Here is an 18,507-nt window from a genome sequence, read left to right as displayed (position 1 = left end):
GTCACACAAACAAAGCGGGAAAAACCGAAGACGTGCGTGTTCCGCCCACGCTGGATTTATTTGCACCTTTGAAAAGACACCGTATTGCCGCAGATGTGGCAAAGAGTACTTTTGGGCATCTGAGACGGAAGGATGTCCAAAGCATCACGTCACCTGCTCTGGTAGGCATGGTGGTGGGACGTTGAGGTCAACCGCTTTGGGGTTGGCTGAATCTTTGATCGCAGGATGCCACACACTTGAAGACAGAAGCAGAAAAGCAGAGCTAAATGCAAAATGTACTCACCGGTGACTCCAATTTTTTTCCCCCCTGAAGAAACAGCTGGACGGGTGGCCCCGGCTGGCCAGTGGGACTCTTGTTATTCTGACCCTTTTTAGTGCGCGTTTGGGGCAACAACCGTTTTTTGTGGCGCTCTCTTCTGGTTCAAAAGTGCCCTGCATGTGAATTTGCTTTTCCTGCCTTCTGATTGGATGAGCGCCGGTGTGACGCGGTGCCTCTGTCACCGTGGCGGGGGGTATACGTTGGCATCGGAGCGTCTGCCAACGTCTGAGACCGGCTGGCAGTGTATCGGAGGTGTCGAGTGCGGTGCCGCTGGAGCTCACTCACCAGCTGGTGTTAGGGCCACAGAATGAAGGCCAAGGAGAAGAATAGAAAGAGAAACAGAAACTTCTCCTCCAATTGTTTGATTTGTCTCTTCTGAGCTTCGATGAATTCTTTCAGCTCTTTGTTCCTCTAGGACGGACAAATGGAAAGTGGCATTCAAAAGCCAGTAAGCGTGCAAGTAAGTGCCGGGCTGGCTTTGGGCCCTTACCTGTTGCGCGCTGTGCAGCAGATCCATTCTCTCTTGGAGGATGCAAGCGTCGCGCTCCCTCAACTCGCACATCAGGGCTCGCTTCCATTGGTCCACGGCGCTCCTAAGCTCTTCTCTCTGATCCGCCGTCAGCACGTCATTCACGCCAGCGTGGCTGGCTTTTTCGCCGTCCGTGGCGGGGCAGTCCCGCTGCGGTAGCGCCTCGTACAACATGGCCTCCAGCTCCAGGATCCTCTGGGCCGCAATCCTCGTCCATCAGTGGTCCGGCGGGAGATTTGAGGGCGGCTTACCTTATGAGCCTGGTCCATGGAACACTTCCTGAAGTCCAACTCTTCATCCAGGTAGCCCTTCTGCTTGCAGAACATATCCTAGCACAGCTCAAGGTCAGAATTGTTGGGGCACATTGCCGGAGTTCCCCTTGGCTGATGTCGCGTGTCTGTCTACCTTCTCACTTTCAATGTCCAACATCTTCTGTTGAAGTGCTGACTTGGTCACTTTGATGTATTCTAACCACTGAGGAAAGGCTGCTGTCACATAAGCAGAATGCGAGAGCGTGCGTGGACGTGCGCGTTACCTTCTCGGCTAGGGTGAGAAGGGTCCTGGCGTGAATCACGACCACCTGCTCCTCGTTGGTGAGATTCTGCAAGAGCCCAAAGGCACAGCGTCAACAAGCTTCTTTCAGCGCAAAGCCTTCCAAAAGTCACATTTGAGCCGCCGAGTCTCGTGGAGTGCGAACATAAGGAGTTCGACATACACTTACGGCGTTATAGCCCAGGATGTCCAGCTTCTTCATCAGATCACTGATGACGATGTCCGGGGGAAAGGCGCAAGGAGCAATGTAAGGTGTTCTGGGACCTCGGGTTAAGGTTAGGGTTGCGAGGGACGCCTTACCTACGCTCACGCCCTCGGCCTCGCAGTAGATCTGCAAAGGGCTGAGGCCGTCTGGGAAACGGACTTGCAGAAACTTCAAGACGGGGGAGCGCCACTCCCTCTCCTGAAAGGCAGAGGCATGCATCCGTCCGTCCGTCCGTCCGTCACATCTCTGGCCTCAACACGCTTGTGCGAGTCTTCCCACCTCCAGCTCCAGGATGCGGAACTCAAGCAGTTCGTTTTGGTCTCGGATATCCTGGATGTGCTCTTTCAGACGCGCTTCTTCCGCCTCCATCCGCCTGACCTGAAAAGACAGTCAGACCTCATCTGCGGGGCTTCCCGACAGGTGTGACGCCAAGCGACTCCGCCCAGCGCCTTTCTTTCCGTCACCTTTTCGGCCAACTGCTGATTGCTCTGACGCAGCAGCTGCTTCTCCTCCACCCACTTGACATTCTAGAAGAGACAAACGCGTGGACAGCTTTGGAATGTTGTGTCATTTTCATCCACAAATTCTTTGGTTGACTGGAAAATGACATTTGCTTTTCTCCGCATTTTCCCAGCCACGTTCGGGGGGGGGGGGGGGGGGGGGGTTGGTCCAGTAATGCCAGACGGATGAGTGACTGAAGAATGTAGCTATTTTGTCTGAGAAAAAGGTGTGCTCATTGATGAGCTTACCTGTCCTTGTTGCTTCAGCGCTGACTCCAGATCTGCTACTCTGCTTTGATAGTGACCCATTTCTACCATCAGCTTTTCTCTGGTCTGAAAGGAGGAGGAGGGAGGCTCCTCCTCCTCCTTTCAGACCAGAGAACACCCGAGGCTGGGTGAGAACGGGGAGGCTGCGACCCGGCCGGGGGTTGCGGGAAGGGGCGCCACCTTGATCTCCTTCTCGGCGTCGTAGTCCCCTTTCGCTGGTCTGGGCTAGCAGAGCGTAGGCTCGTTGCAGCGCTTGATATTCTTGCGTCAGCTGGCGGTAGCGAAGCTCCGCCTCTTCATGCACACACCAATGCAACACAGCACTAGTACCAGAATCAGTCAGACCGGCGACAAAGCACCCGCGACGCAAAGACGAGTCCGATTCCAGGCTGAAGAGGAATGTTTGGTGCCAATACGCTGGCAGAAATGGCGGGCTACCTCTTCGGGTTCCGTGTCGGGGGTTCTGTCGGTGTGAAAAGACAAGGACGATCCGTCCGAGTCCACCAACACGTCTTCGTCGTAGCCGTAAAATGTTTCGATGACCTGCGGGCGCGGAAGCAAACATCTCTCTGAACAAACTGAAGCGACACCTCACGATGAATCGACGAGAGGAACGATAGCGAGAAAAAGGCCATTTCATCTTGCGCAACACCAAGCAGCCGCAAACAAACAGACTCACCTTGCAGGACCTCACGCTTTGTTCCTCCTCAGAGATTCTCGACGTCGGTATCGTAGCAGCAAATCTCTCTCCTGTCGACACAAATAATCCGCCTTTGAGATTCTTTGGATGCAAAGGGAACGAACGGCTCCGGCGCAGAAACAAACGCGACTCACAATGACATTTCTGACATGAGTTCCTGTCTCCAGAGCCTGAAAAACACGTCACCGGCGATGATTGGAGGGACGCTCGTCTTTTCCAAAAGTGACAACTACAGGGTGTGTCAGGGTTTTCCAGATTATCTTTATCGTATCATTGTGTTGCTTTGACTTTGACTGCGACCTGTAATAAATAATATTATTTATCCCTTATTTATCCCTATCGCTTATCCCTTCCTACACAAAGTCGTAAAACACCCCTTGCTATGTTTTGACTAGAGGTCAAGGGCTTCCTCTATTCAATCCACTCTTACACCTACCCTGTTTCTCTTAATTAAAATGCTCGTGCAGGAGCCGAGAGTCAGACTTCATTCGTACAACGGATGGACTCTCCACCTGCAGGTGTCCAAAAGAACTTACTTGTCTCCCGTGTGGTTCTTGCAAAATAAGTTGGAGCGAGCGCAACTCTAACAGGGTGCATTTTGCCACTAGCTGCCTACGGACAATGACGTCGCGCTCGCGGCTCATGGTTGACGGGCTGAGCAGCCGGGCAAGTCCGTCGTTTTCAGCGCACAGCGAGTGGCAAAGGCGCTGACAAAACGGGAGCTTTGAGCTGCTGAAAACGGCAAAACAAGTCTAAAGCGTGTTCAAACGCGTGCGCACAATGCTCCTGCTTGAAAGGTCGGAATTTAAGGGGCCAATTTTTTGGATGGCGGCCGCCGGCCAAGCTTTGGACGGAAAAGGTTTCCTGGCGACAGCGAGCGAGCGCGGCGCTGCCGTACGTGCACCGAGTCGCCTGCCTGAAGACCTTGGACAAGTCGTCGATGATGTGCCGCTGCTCCACAACTTGAAGGAACTCCATTTCACCGTCCTGCTTGCCGCAACCGCGGTCCAGGTCATTGAGCGAACTAGGCCTTCTCTGTGGAACACAAATGCAGTGGACTCTGTTGGCACGCCGCCGTTGTCCGCGTCGACTTACCAAGCTTGCCATCTCCTCGTTCTCCTGGGTGACAAAGCGCACTTTGTTTTCAAGGCGACACAGCACCAGCGAGAGTTCTTCATTCTTCCTGCTCAGGCGTTTGTTTTTGTACAGGAGTGGCAGAAACTGGCTTTCTGTTTCTCTCAGTCGCTTTAGCTGCAAGCATGAAGTGCGGGATGTGAAAGACGCACAACACGCGGGCCAGAACGTATCCATTCCTTTTGCATCGGTTTGAACGGAATCGTGGCTTTGGCTCCCAATAAAAGACATCTACCAGGCAACCGACTCGCCGCGCCGCTCAACTAATAAGCAAGCGCAATGGGTGCCTCGCTGGATGGCGCGCATCAAACGTAGCGCAAACCTTCAAGCGTGCCGTCAATAAATTACTAGTTCATTGCGCTCTTCAGAAAGCAGGGCGTTTCGATCCTCCAGTTTCCTGATGACTGCGCTGAGCTCAGCGATTTTCAGATGAAACCGTCGCGTGTCCCGATCCTCCTGAGACTGAAAACGCCCCGCAACACACACACACAAGCACTCGTTCAAAGTTCAAAACTGTTTTTGTGCTACCTTCCTCCAGCAACGAACTAAGTCATGCGTACTGCAAGTGTGTGATGAGGTGGCTTACGCAATGAAGAGGATTGCTAGTAGCGGCGTTGACCCCACTTCCAGGGTAGTTTAGGCCCGCCCTTTGGGAATCCCTCAGGGCAGCGATCTGCTGCTCGGCAGCCTGAGTCTGCAGCTGAAGGCGGTGGACGTGGCCGGCCCCAGGGCTTCATCCAAAACACTAACCGCTCTGTCTTTCAGCTTGATCTCATCCGTCTGGATGTACAAACGGGGAGCGCTCAGGCAGGCGGGCAAACTCATTTGCCAGAATTGTGACAAAAACAAAGAGAGCAACCGGCCAATTTTTTTCTTGAATCGACTAGAACACCTTTGCTGTGACAAAAGCGAAGCGAGCAACCGGACATTTTCTTCTTGTGAAATAGAATAGAATAGAATGCCTTAGGTGTCATTGCACTGCAGGTATACAACGAAATTGGGAACATAGCCACGCACCGCGCATCTGATCAGTCCTACCAGTCGGCGGATCTCCCTCTCGCAGTCTCTCTTGGTTCGGCTCAGCTCCTCCCGATGCTGGTGATGAGCCGATCGGAGCTCGGCCGCTCGGGACTGCCAGGCCTGCTGGGCCGCTGCCAGGGCTTCTTCCGCGCTCCTGGTGGAGGCGACACCGCTCGGTCTCCCGACACCGCCGCGTCTCCTCCACCTCCGCCAGCAAAGCGCCCCCCCTCCTCACCTGAGCAGACATTGCGCCACACCGGGCCGTTGAGACCGCAACGGAGCGCCGCGACGCTTACTGGGGACAAGCTACACAATACGGTAGCGGCCGCATCGAAGCCCGACGTGGCGTGCGGATAGTCAGACACGGATAGAGCGGATCACCTTGTCCATGGAGCCGTCCCTCAGGCTGAGGACCAAGGCATTCAGTCGCTGGATCTCTCCATCTTTGATTTTGATCACTCTCATCAGCTCCATTTCATGCTGCCGCAGTAATGTCTCCCTGGTAATGGCTAACTCTTTCTGCTTCTCCTCATGGAGTTTGCTTTTGAGTTCCGTCATGGCGGCGGTGGCACGGTGGTGCTCCGCCCGCAGGTCCTGACTTCTCTCTCTCTCCAGACAGCTGACCTGACATGACTTAGACTTAGACAAACTTTATTGTCATCTTGTCTGCACATGGTGCATACAAAACGAAATTCCGTTGCATACGTCTTACAACAAAGTAGTGATATTGCAGTTGAATAGAAGTAACATATCCTATGAAAATATATATATATACATATATACTATATATATATATATATATATATATTAAAAATAAGTATAAAGTGCAGCAGTGATAATTATGCAATAGTGCAAGTAGGCAAAACAGTATTCAAGAGTGTGCAGAGGAATGCTAAACCATGTATTAAACTTCTATTTAAAGGGTTTATACAAGTTCAGTAAAGTTGGTAGTGCGAGATAGTGCAAGATAGAGGTCCGTAGTGTCATAAAGTACAGTTCTGTGAATGTGTGATGCAGAGTTCAGTTTAGAGCTCAACAGTTCTAGTGTTCAACAGTCTGATGACAGCAGGGAAAAAGCTGTTGCAGAACCTGGTGGACCTGCAGCGGATGCTGCAAACCTCTTCCCAGAGGGCAGCAGGGAGAACAGTCCATGGTGGGGGTGTGATGGGTCATTGATGATGTTACGGGCACGGGACATGCAGCGCTGAGATGAAATGTCCTGAATGGAGGGAAGAGGAGCCCCTATGATCCTCTCTGCTGTCCTCACCACTCTCCTCACGTTCTTCCAATCGGAGGCGGTGCAGCCTCCACACCACACAGAGAGACAGCTTGTCAGAATGCTCTCTATGGTGCTCCTGTAGAACGTCCTCATGATGGGTGGGGGCAGGTGGGCTCTCCTCATCCTCCGCAGGAAGTACAAGCGCTTCTGTGCCCTCTTGACCAGTGCCGTAGTGTTCATAGTCCAGGTGAGGTCTTCTGTGATGTGGACCCCCAGGAATTTGGTGGTGCTGACCACCTCCACAGCTGAGCTGTTGATGATCAGTGGAGCGTGGTGAGGCTGTTTTTTCCTGAAGTCGACGATGATCTCCTTCATCTTCTCCTCATTCAGGATCAGGCTGTTTTCTCTGCACCAGCCCACCAGCTGCTCCACCTCCTCTCTGTAGTCCAGGTCGTTGTTGTCTCTGATGAGCCCCACCACCGTTGTGTCGTCTGCTGACTTCACGATGTGATTGGTGGTGAACCTGAGGACGCAGTCGTGTGTCATCAGGGTGCACAGCAGGGGGCTCAGGACGCAGCCCTGAAGGGAGCCTGTGCTGAGGGTGATGACATCAGAGGTGTTCTGTCCGACCCGGACTGACTGAGGTCTGTTGGTGAGGAAGTCTAGCAGCCAGTTGCGAAGGGGGGTGTTGAAGCCCAGGTGTTCCAATTTTCCTACCAGATGCTGTGGGATGATGGTGTTAAACGCTGAGCTGAAGTCCAGGAACAGCCTCCGCACATGGGTGTTCTTCTCCTCCAGGTGAGCCAGGCTCAGGTGAAGAACGGAGGAGATGGCGTCCTGAGTGGAGCGGTTTTGCCGGTCGGCAAACTGGAACGGGTCAAATAATAGGGGGAGTCTGGAAACGATGTGACCTTTAAGCAGCCTTTCGAAGCACTTCATCATAACCGGAGTCAGTGCAACAGGCCGGTAATCATTAAATGAGGTGATTTGAGGTTTCTTCGGCACCGGAATGATGGAGGCAGTCTTAAAGCACGCCGGCACTGTGGCTTGGCCCAGCGAGGTGTTAAAAATGTCTGTGATGACCCCAGCCAGATGACTTGCACATTCCCTGAACACACGCCCAGGAATGTTGTCGGGGCCAGGGGCCTTACAGGGGTTGACTCTCCTCAGGGTCTTCAACACATCGGCGGAGTCAAGGCAGAGTACCTCCTCTTCCTGATGGGGGACAGTTTTAACTGCTGGAGTGCCGTTTAGTGCCTCGAACCTCCCAAAGAAGTTATTTAGACCATTTAGAAAGTCAGCATCAACTACACCCACCGGGGGGGGGGAGGGTGAGTTGTAGTCTGTAATCGCCCGTATGCCTTGCCACATACTCCTGATGTTTTTGACGTCGTGGAAACGATCCTGAAATTTTCGACTGCGGTCTCGCTTCGCTATCCTGATGGCACGGTTCAAGTTGGCTCTCGCTGTCCTCAGTGTCTTCTTGTCGCCAGACTTGAAGGCAGAGTTCCGCGCTCGTAGCGTTTGACGTACCTCCTCAGTCATCCAGGGTCGTTGGTTGCCCCGGGTGATGATATTCTTAGTGGTGCTGACGTCCTCGGTGCATTTGTTGATGTAGGCTGACACAGTCATGGCACACGCATGTCTAATCTACATCGGGAAAACTGGGAGGGAGGGAGGCAGGCAGGGAGGCAGGCAGGGAGGCAGGCAGGGAGGCAGGCAGTGTCTGTCTGTTGAGGTTTTCACCTTGTTCTTCTCCTGCTGAAGTTCTAACTGGACGTCCATCAGTTTGGTTCTCAGCTCGTCATTGGCGGCCTGAAGGGCGTCCGTTCGCTCCGCCTTGGCCCGCCCTGCCGGAGCTCGTTTGGACATCTCTTACTCGAGTCTCGCCCGGTCGTCAGTCAGAGATCACAACATTTGTACCTGGAGAGCACAAACGCAGCGCTGTTTTCCACTGGCTTCGAACTCAACTTCAATCGGTACCGTAACTTACAACATCATAAACATAGAACTAGCTTGACTTATTCATTGAATAAATGCATTTGGTTCTTCAAAACTGCATCACGCAACATAGCGTGACCGAGACGGCCGTTATCCACCTGCGTGAAGTTATTTGGTGAAATGAATGAGATGTTTAAGACACCATCGTTCTGTCTCTATGTAGATGAAGGTAAATAATCGATTGCTGAAGGTCCAAAGGTGTTGTGATAAACAAATAAACATATTAGTGATTAGTGACATATTTGTGATAAACATATTAGGCAGGATAATCACATATGTTAACGTGACTGCCCACACTGTATTTATTTATGGTTATTTGTTAAATCGAGTAATGTTAGACATGAAATAGGAAGTGTTTAACATAAATGGAAGACGAAAGGGGTACTCACCATTGTAGCTCCTGCTGGTCAATGATACGAGCCTCTTCTTGCAGTGGAAAACATACAGCCAACAAACACCGTGGAACCTAAAGGAATGAAATTAAACATTAACATTTAGCCTCAACCAACATTCACAGATACAACGCAACGCAAACTACACAAACGTAAATCTTTTTAAACACAATGAGTTGTACTTACCGTGTACGCTCTAGACGGTCCACTTGCAAGCAGAAAATAAAGATATTTCTGTTGATAATCGTCGTGTTTGTATCCGGTGTCTCGCTCAAGGCCATTGCGCCCACAGATTTGAATTTTGGCGAGAGTTCAGCCTATTGACGTCATTTCCGCGGTGTAATACCCGCATATCTGAAACGGCAAAGTTAAGAGTAGAGTTAAATAAAGTTTTTAGTCAACGCAATAATTTACAACCGTTGACCAGTCGAAATAATCGTCGAAATTTGGCGTCTGTGGCTGGAAGCAGACGCCGAGTTCGACATTCCTCCCAAACGCCACACTCCCTCGCTTTTCAGGGCTAAAAAAAAACAGTTGTAATTACCTTGTACGCTCTAGACGGTCAAGTTGCAAGCTGAAAACAAAAATGTTTGCCTTGTTAGTCATCGTGTTACTAACCGCTGTGTCTTGTTTGCCAGAACTGCCGCTTTCCTACTTCCTGTTGCAAGCCACGCCCACGGATTATAATTTTGCCGCGAGTTCCGCCTATTGACGTCATGTCCGCGTCACATGACTGCGACGTAATATTATCTAAAACTGTTTGTGCGGTATTGTGTTGTTCTGTGCGGTATTGTGTTATTCTGTGCGGCGTCGTGTTGTTCTGTGCGGCGTCGTGTTGTTCAGTGCGACGTCGTGTTGTTCAGTGCGGCATGGTGTTGTTCAGTGCGGCATGGTGTTGTTCAGTGCGGCATGGTGTTGTTCAGTGCGGCATAATGTTGTTCAGTGCGGCATAATGTTGTTCAGTGCGGCATGGTGTTGTTCAGTGCGGCATGGTGTTGTTCAGTGCGGCATGGTGTTGTTCAGTGCGGCATAATGTTGTTCAGTGCGCCATAATGTTGTTCAGTGCGGCATGGTGTTGTTCAGTGCGGGATGGTGTTGTCCAGTGCAGGATGGTGTTGTTCAGTGCGGCATGGTGTTGTTCAATGCGGCATGGTGTTGTTCAGTGCGGGATGGTGTTGTTCAGTGCGGCATGGTGTTGTTCAGTGCGGCATAATGTTGTTCAGTGCGGCATGGTGTTGTTCAGTGCGGCATGGTGTTGTTCAGTGCGGCATGGTGTTGTTCAGTGCGGCATGGTGTTGTTCAGTGCGGAATGGTGTTGTTCAGTGCGGCATGGTGTTGTTCAGTCCGGGATGGTGTTGTTCAATGCGGGATCGTGTTGTTCAGTGCGGGGTGGTGTTGTTCAGTGCGGCGTGGTGTTGTTCAATGCGGCATGGTGTTGTTCAGTGCGGCATGGTGTTGTTCAGTGCGGGATGGTGTTGTTCATTGCGGCATGGTGTTGTTCAGTGCGGCATGGTGTTGTTCAGTGCGGCATGGTGTTGTTCAGTGCGGCATGGTGTTGTTCAGTGCGGCATAATGTTGTTCAGTGCGGCATGGTGTTGTTCAGTGTGGAAAGGTGTTGTTCAGTGCAGGATGGTGTTGTTCAGTGCGGCATGGTGTTGTTCAATGCAGGATGGTGTTGTTCAGTGCGGCATGGTGTTGTTCAATGCGGCATGGTGTTGTTCAGTGCGGGATGGTGTTGTTCAGTGCAGGATGGTGTTGTTCAGTGCGGCATGGTGTTGTTCAGTGCGGAATGGTGTTGTTCAGTGCGGCATGGTGTTGTTCAGTGCGGCATGGTGTTGTTCAGTGCAGGATGGTGTTGTTCGATGCGGGATCGTGTTGTTCAGTGCGGCATGGTGTTGTTCAGTGCGGCATGGTGTTGTTCAGTGCGGCATAATGTTGTTCAGTGCGGCATGGTGTTGTTCAGTGCGGCATGGTGTTGTTCAGTGCGGCATGGTGTTGTTCAGTGCGGCATGGTGTTGTTCAGTGCGGCATAATGTTGTCCAGTGCGCCATAATGTTGTTCAGTGCGGCATGGTGTTGTTTAGTGCGGGATGGTGTTGTTCAGTGCGGGATGGTGTTGTTCAGTGCGGCATGGTGTTGTTCAATGCGGCATGGTGTTGTTCAGTGCGGGATGGTGTTGTTCAGTGCGGCATGGTGTTGTTCAGTGCGGCATAATGTTGTTCAGTGCGGCATGGTGTTGTTCAGTGCGGCATGGTGTTGTTCAGTGCGGCATGGTGTTGTTCAGTGCGGAATGGTGTTGTTCAGTGCGGCATGGTCTTGTTCAGTGCGGGATGGTGTTGTTCAGTGCAGGATGGTGTTGTTCAGTGCGGCATGGTGTTGTTCAATGCGGCATGGTGTTGTTCAGTGCGGGATGGTGTTGTTCAGTGCGGCATGGTGTTGTTCAGTGCGGCATAATGTTGTTCAGTGCGGCATGGTGTTGTTCAGTGCGGCATGGTGTTGTTCAGTGCGGCATGGTGTTGTTCAGTGCGGAATGGTGTTGTTCAGTGCGGCATGGTGTTGTTCAGTGCGGGATGGTGTTGTTCAATGCGGGATCATGTTGTTCAGTGCGGGGTGGTGTTGTTCAGTGCAGGATGGTGTTGTTCAGTGCAGGATGGTGTTGTTCAGTGCGGCATGGTGTTGTTCAATGCAGGATCGTGTTGTTCAGTGCAGCATAATGTTGTTCAGTGCAGCATGGTGTTGTTCAGTGCGGCATGGTGTTGTTCAATGCGGCATGGTGTTGTTCAGTGCGGGATGGTGTTGTTCAGTGCGGCATGGTGTTTTTCAGTGCGGCATAATGTTGTTCAGTGCGGCATGGTGTTGTTCAGTGCGGCATGGTGTTGTTCAGTGCGGCATAATGTTGTCCAGTGCGCCATAATGTTGTTCAGTGCGGCATGGTGTTGTTTAGTGCGGGATGGTGTTGTTCAATGCGGGATCATGTTGTTCAGTGCGGGGTGGTGTTGTTCAGTGCAGGATGGTGTTGTTCAGTGCAGGATGGTGTTGTTCAGTGCGGCATGGTGTTGTTCAATGCAGGATCGTGTTGTTCAGTGCAGCATAATGTTGTTCAGTGCAGCATGGTGTTGTTCAGTGCGGCATGGTGTTGTTCAATGCGGCATGGTGTTGTTCAGTGCGGGATGGTGTTGTTCAGTGCGGCATGGTGTTTTTCAGTGCGGCATAATGTTGTTCAGTGCGGCATGGTGTTGTTCAGTGCGGCATGGTGTTGTTCAGTGCGGCATAATGTTGTCCAGTGCGCCATAATGTTGTTCAGTGCGGCATGGTGTTGTTTAGTGCGGGATGGTGTTGTTCAGTGCAGGATGGTGTTGTTCAGTGCGGCATGGTGTTGTTCAATGCGGCATGGTGTTGTTCAGTGCGGGATGGTGTTGTTCAGTGCGGCATGGTGTTGTTCAGTGCGGCATAATGTTGTTCAGTGCGGCATGGTGTTGTTCAGTGCGGCATGGTGTTGTTCAGTGCGGCATGGTGTTGTTCAGTGCGGCATGGTGTTGTTCAATGCGGAATGGTGTTGTTCAGTGCGGCATGGTGTTGTTCAGTGCGGGATGGTGTTGTTCAATGCGGGATCGTGTTGTTCAGTGCGGGGTGGTGTTGTTCAGTGCAGGATGGTGTTGTTCAGTGCAGCATGGTGTTGTTCAGTGCGGCATGGTGTTGTTCAATGCGGCATGGTGTTGTTCAGTGCGGGATGGTGTTGTTCAGTGCGGCATGGTGTTTTTCAGTGCGGCATAATGTTGTTCAGTGCGGCATGGTGTTGTTCAGTGCGGCATGGTGTTGTTCAGTGCGACATAATGTTGTTCAGTGCGGCATAATGTTGTTCAGTGCGGCATGGTGTTGTTCAGTGCGGCATGGTGTTGTTCAGTGCGGCATGGTGTTGTTCAGTGCGGCATGGTGTTGTTCAGTGCAGGATGGTGTTGTTCAGTGCAGGATGGTGTTGTTCAATGTGGCATGGTGTTGTTCAGTGCGGGATGGTGTTGTTCAGTGCAGGACGGTGTTGTTCAGTGCGGCATGGTGTTGTTCAGTGCGGAATGGTGTTGTTCAGTGCGGCATGGTGTTGTTCAGTGCGGCATGGTGTTGTTCAGTGCAGGATGGTGTTGTTCAATGCGGGATGGTGTTGTTCAGTGCGGGATGGTGTTGTTCAGTGCAGGATGGTGTTGTTCAGTGCGGCATGGTGTTGTTCAATGCGGCATGGTGTTGTTCAGTGCAGGATGGTGTTGTTCAGTGCGGCATGGTGTTGTTCAATGCGGCATGGTGTTGTTCAATGCGGCATGGTGTTGTTCAGTGCGGCATGGTGTTGTTCAGTGCGGCATGGTGTTGTTCAGTGCAGCGTAATGTTGTTCAGTGCGGCATGGTGTTGTTCAGTGCGGAATGGTGTTGTTCAGTGCGGCATGGTGTTGTTCAGTGCAGGATGGTGTTGTTCAGTGCGGCATGGTGTTGTTCAGTGCGGCATGGTGTTGTTCAGTGCGGGATGGTGTTGTTCAGTGCAGGATGGTGTTGTTCAGTGCGGCATGGTGTTGTTCAGTGCGGCATGGTGTTGTTCATTTCGGCATAATGTTGTTCAGTGCGGCATAATGTTGTTTAGTGCGGCATGGTGTTGTTCAGTGCGGGATGGTGTTGTTCAGTGCGTTATAATGTTGTTCAGTGCGGCATGGTGTTGTTCAGTGCGGCATGGTGTTGTTCAGTGCGGCATGGTGTTGTTCAGTGCGGCATAATGTTGTTCAGTGCGGCATAATGTTGTTCAGTGCGGCATGGTGTTGTTCAGTGCGGGATGGTGTTGTTCAGTGCGGGATGGTGTTGTTCAGTGCGGCATGGTGTTCAATGCGGAATGGTGTTGTTCAGTGCAGGATGGTGTTGTTCAGTGCGGCATGGTGTTGTTCAGTGCGGCATAATGTTGTTCAGTGCGGCATGGTGTTGTTCAGTGCGGCATGGTGTTGTTCAGTGCGGCATGGTGTTGTTCAGTGCGGCATAATGTTGTTCAGTGCGGCATGGTGTTGTTCAGTGCGGCATGGTGTTGTTCAGTGCGGCATAATGTTCAGTGCGGCATAATGTTGTTCAGTGCGGCATGGTGTTGTTCAGTGCGGGATGGTGTTGTTCAGTGCGGCATGGTGTTGTTCAGTGCGGCATGGTGTTCAGTGCGGGATGGTGTCTTTCAGTGCGGCATGGTGTCGTTCAGTGCGGCATGGTGTCTTTCAGTGCGGCATGGTGTCGTTCAGTGAGGCATGGTGTTGTTCAGTGCGGCATGGTGTTGTTTAGTGCGGCATGGTGTTGTTCAGTGCGGGATGGTGTTGTTCAGTGTGGCATGGTGTTCAGTGCGGCATGGTGTTGTTCAGTGCGGTATCGTGTTGTTCAGTGCGGTATCGTGTTTCTCAGTGCGGTATCGTGTTGTTCAGTGCAGTATCGTTGTGTTGTTCGTATTGTGTTTAACACTTAGCCTCTAACACTTAGCCTCTAGCATCTAGAAGGTAAATAAATAGGAAGGAAGGACTCACCGGTGACGTCTTCGCCCACGTCCAAGCGTTGTACTTTGTATTTTCATCCTTCTGACAGTGGAAAACATAGCCAACAAACACCGTGGAACCTAAACGAATGAAAGAAAACTATCATTTGGCCACAACCAACATTCACAGATACAACACAATGTGACGTGCGGGGTTGAGGTTAAAGGTTGAGTGAAGGGCCCGCGTTTTAAACTACTTTTTTGAAAAGGATTGGGAACAAGTAAGACGTATTTAATTTATTTAATGGGAAGTAGTAAGAGCTATTGAATTTAATCTATGTATTATATTCTATTGTATTGTATTCTGTTGTATTCTTTTGGATTGTATTCACACTAACCCCACTAAAACTTCAGCCCACAAAAACTCGCCTCTGGCGCCTAGCCTCTGGCACTTAGCCTCTAACACTTAGCCTTTAACACTTAGCCTTTAACACTTAGCCTTTAACACTTAGCCTAGAAGGTGAATAAATAGGGTTAAAGGTTGAGTGAAGGGACCTCGTTTTAAACTACTTTTTTGTAAAGGAGTGGGAACAAGTAAGACGTATTTAATTTATTTAATGGGAAGTAGTAAGACTTATTAAATTTATTTAATCTACTTTTCTTCCCAGGCAAAATTTGATGTGCTGCAATTCCAAATTTCCAAAGTGAATGAAGGAATGAAGTCCTTTAAATTATGATTTTGTATAAATACTAGGCATTAACACAAAATCGACGGCACAAAATGGGCAGACTTTACTTGTTTGAAAAGGACTGGTTACAAGACAGACTTTTTTAATTTATTTAATGGGAAGAAGACTTATTTAGTTTAATTGATCTATTTTTGTTCCCTGGCAAAATTCGATTTGCTGCAATTCCAAATTTCCAAAGTGAATGAAGGAAAGAAGTCGTTTAAATTATGATTTTGTTTAAATACTAGGCATAGACACAAAATCTACGGCACAAAATGGGCAGACTTTACTTGTTTGAAGAGGACTGGTTACAAGACAGACTTTTCTGATTTATTTAATGGGAAGAAGACTTATTTAGTTTATTTAATCTATTTTTGTTCCCTGGCAAAATTGGATTTGCTGAAATTGTATTTTGCCAAATCTTGCCTTGAGACCTGATAGGAAGTATTAAACGCTTAGTTAAATCAATACAAGTTGGTAATAAGAGCGAGTAATGTTGGTTGAACCGATGAATGAAGGTTGAAAGCAATTTAAATTATGACTTTGTATAAATACTAGATATTAACAGAACATCTACTGCGCGAAATGGGCAGAGTTTACTTGTTTGAGAAGGAGTGGCTTATTCAAAACTAAGATTTATTTAATCTGTTTGTTCCCAGGCAAAATTGGATGTGATGCAATTCCAAATTTCACCACATGATGGTGCCCAATTTTGACTTCATAGGACATATTAAACACTTAGCTTGTTATTATGTTCAAGGTAATCAGATTTGTTTATTATTCTAATGGCCTCTTCAAAACTATTCTGGATTACTACTTTGGATCTATTCTACATTACTTGGCAACAACATACTCTGTAACAGATTAGGCAGTATAATCATATCTGTTAACTTGAGAGTGCCCACACTCAATCTACTTATCGTGATGTGTTAAATCAATTACTGTTAGACATTATTTGTCTGATAATCTACCAAATCTTTGAATTGAAGAATTTGTGATTTAATTAATAGCTTGTTGTTATGTTAAGGGTAATCAGACTTGTATATAATTCTAATGGCCTTCTTTTGAAAACTATTCTGAATTACAACTTTGGATCTTATATTACTTTGCAACAATCTACTCCGTGACAGATTAGGCAGTATAATCACATATGTTAACTTCAGTGCCCACACTGTATTTATTTATGGTTATTTGTTAAATCAAGTACTGTTAGACATGAAATAGGAAGTGTTTAACATAAATGTTATGGCTACTCACCATTGTAGCTCGCTCCTGGTCAATGATACGAGCCTCTTCTTGCAGTGGAAAACTTGCAGCCAACAAACACCGTGGAACCTAAAGGAATGAAATTAAACATTAACATTTCGCCTCGACCAATTTTCACACGTACAACGCAACGCGGCTACACTTCTGCTATTACAAACGTAAATCTCCTTAAACACAATGAGTGTTACTTACCGTGTACGCTCTAGACGGTCCAGTTGCAAGCAGAAAATAAAGATATTTCTGTTGATAATCGTCGCTGCTCAGTGGCTCACGGCCATCGCGCCAACAGATTTGAATTTTGGCGGAGGTTCGGGCAATTACGTCATATCCACGGCACATGACTGCGACGTAATACCCGCTTATCTGAAACGGCAGTTAAAAGTAGAGTTACATCAAGTTTTCTTGGAACCTAAACGAATGAAAGAAAACTATCATTTGGCCACAACCAACATTCACAGATACAACACAACGTGCGGGGTTGGGGTTAAAGATTGAGTGAAGGGCCCTCGTTTTAAACTACTGTTTTGAAAAGGAGTGGGAACAAGTAAGACGTATTTAATTTATTTAATGGGAAGTAGTAAGACTTATTAAATTTATTTAATCTACTTTTCTTCCCAGGCAAAATTTGATGTGCTGCAATTCCAAATTTCCAAAGTGAATGAAGGAATGAAGTCCTTTAAATTATGATTTTGTATAAATACTAGGCATTAACACAAAATCGACGGCACAAAATGGGCAGACTTTACTTGTTTGAAAAGGACTGGTTACAAGACAGACTTTTTTAATTTATTTAATGGGAAGAAGACTTATTTAGTTTAATTGATCTATTTTTGTTCCCTGCCAAAATTCGATTTGCTGCAATTCCAAATTTCCAAAGTGAATGAAGGAAAGAAGTCGTTTAAATTATGATTTTGTTTAAATACTAGGCATAGACACAAAATCTACGGCACAAAATGGGCAGACTTTACTTGTTTGAAGAGGACTGGTTACAAGACAGACTTTTCTGATTTATTTAATGGGAAGAGGACTTATTTAGTTTATTTAATCTATTTTTGTTCCCTGGCAAAATTGGATTTGCTGAAATTGTATTTTGCCAAATCTCGATTTGAGACCTGATAGGAAGTATTAAACGCTTAGTTAAATCAATACAAGTTGGTAATAAGAGCGAGTAATGTTGGTTGAACCGATGAATGAAGGTTGAAAGCAATTTAAATTATGACTTTGTATAAATACTAGATATTAACAGAACATCTACTGCGCAAAATGGGCAGAGTTTACTTGTTTGAGAAGGAGTGGCTTATTCAAAACTAAGATTTATGTAATCTGTTTGTTCCCAGGCAAAATTGGATGTGATGCAATTCCAAATTTCACCACATGATGGTGCCCAATTTTGACTTCATAGGACATATTAAACACTTAGCTTGTTATTATGTTCAAGGTAAACAGATTTGTTTATCATTCTAATGGCCTCTTCAAAACTATTCTGGATTACTACTTTGGATCTATTCTACATTACTTGGCAACAACATACTCTGTAACAGATTAGGCAGTATAATCACATATGTTAACTTGAGAGTGCCCACACTCAATCTACTTATCGTGATGTGTTAAATCAATTACTGTTAGACATTATTTGTCTGATAATCTACCAAATCTTTGAATTGAAGAATTTGTGATTTAATTAATAGCTTCTTCAGGGTAATCAGACTTGTATATAATTCTAATGGCCTTCTTTTGAAAACTATTCTGAATTACAACTTTGGATCTTATATTACTTTGCAACAATCTACTCCGTGACAGATTAGGCAGTATAATCACATATGTTAACTTCAGTGCCCACACTGTATTTATTTATGGTTATTTGTTAAATCAAGTACTGTTAGACATGAAATAGGAAGTGTTTAACATAAATGTTATGGCTACTCACCATTGTAGCTCGCTCCTGGTCAATGATACGAGCCTCTTCTTGCAGTGGAAAACTTGCAGCCAACAAACACCGTGGAACCTAAAGGAATGAAATTAAACATTAACATTTCGCCTCGACCAATTTTCACACGTACAACGCAACGCGGCTACACTTCTGCTATTACAAACGTAAATCTCCTTAAACACAATGAGTGTTACTTACCGTGTACGCTCTAGACGGTCCAGTTGCAAGCAGAAAATAAAGATATTTCTGTTGATAATCGTCGCTGCT

Source organism: Syngnathus floridae, chromosome 15, assembly GCF_059516105.1.
Source record: "Syngnathus floridae isolate MCC-2025c chromosome 15, RoL_Sflo_1.0, whole genome shotgun sequence".
NCBI classification, from domain to species: domain Eukaryota; kingdom Metazoa; phylum Chordata; class Actinopteri; order Syngnathiformes; family Syngnathidae; genus Syngnathus; species Syngnathus floridae.
The sequence above is the reverse complement of the archived record's forward strand: the minus strand, read 5'-3'. Positions refer to the sequence as shown.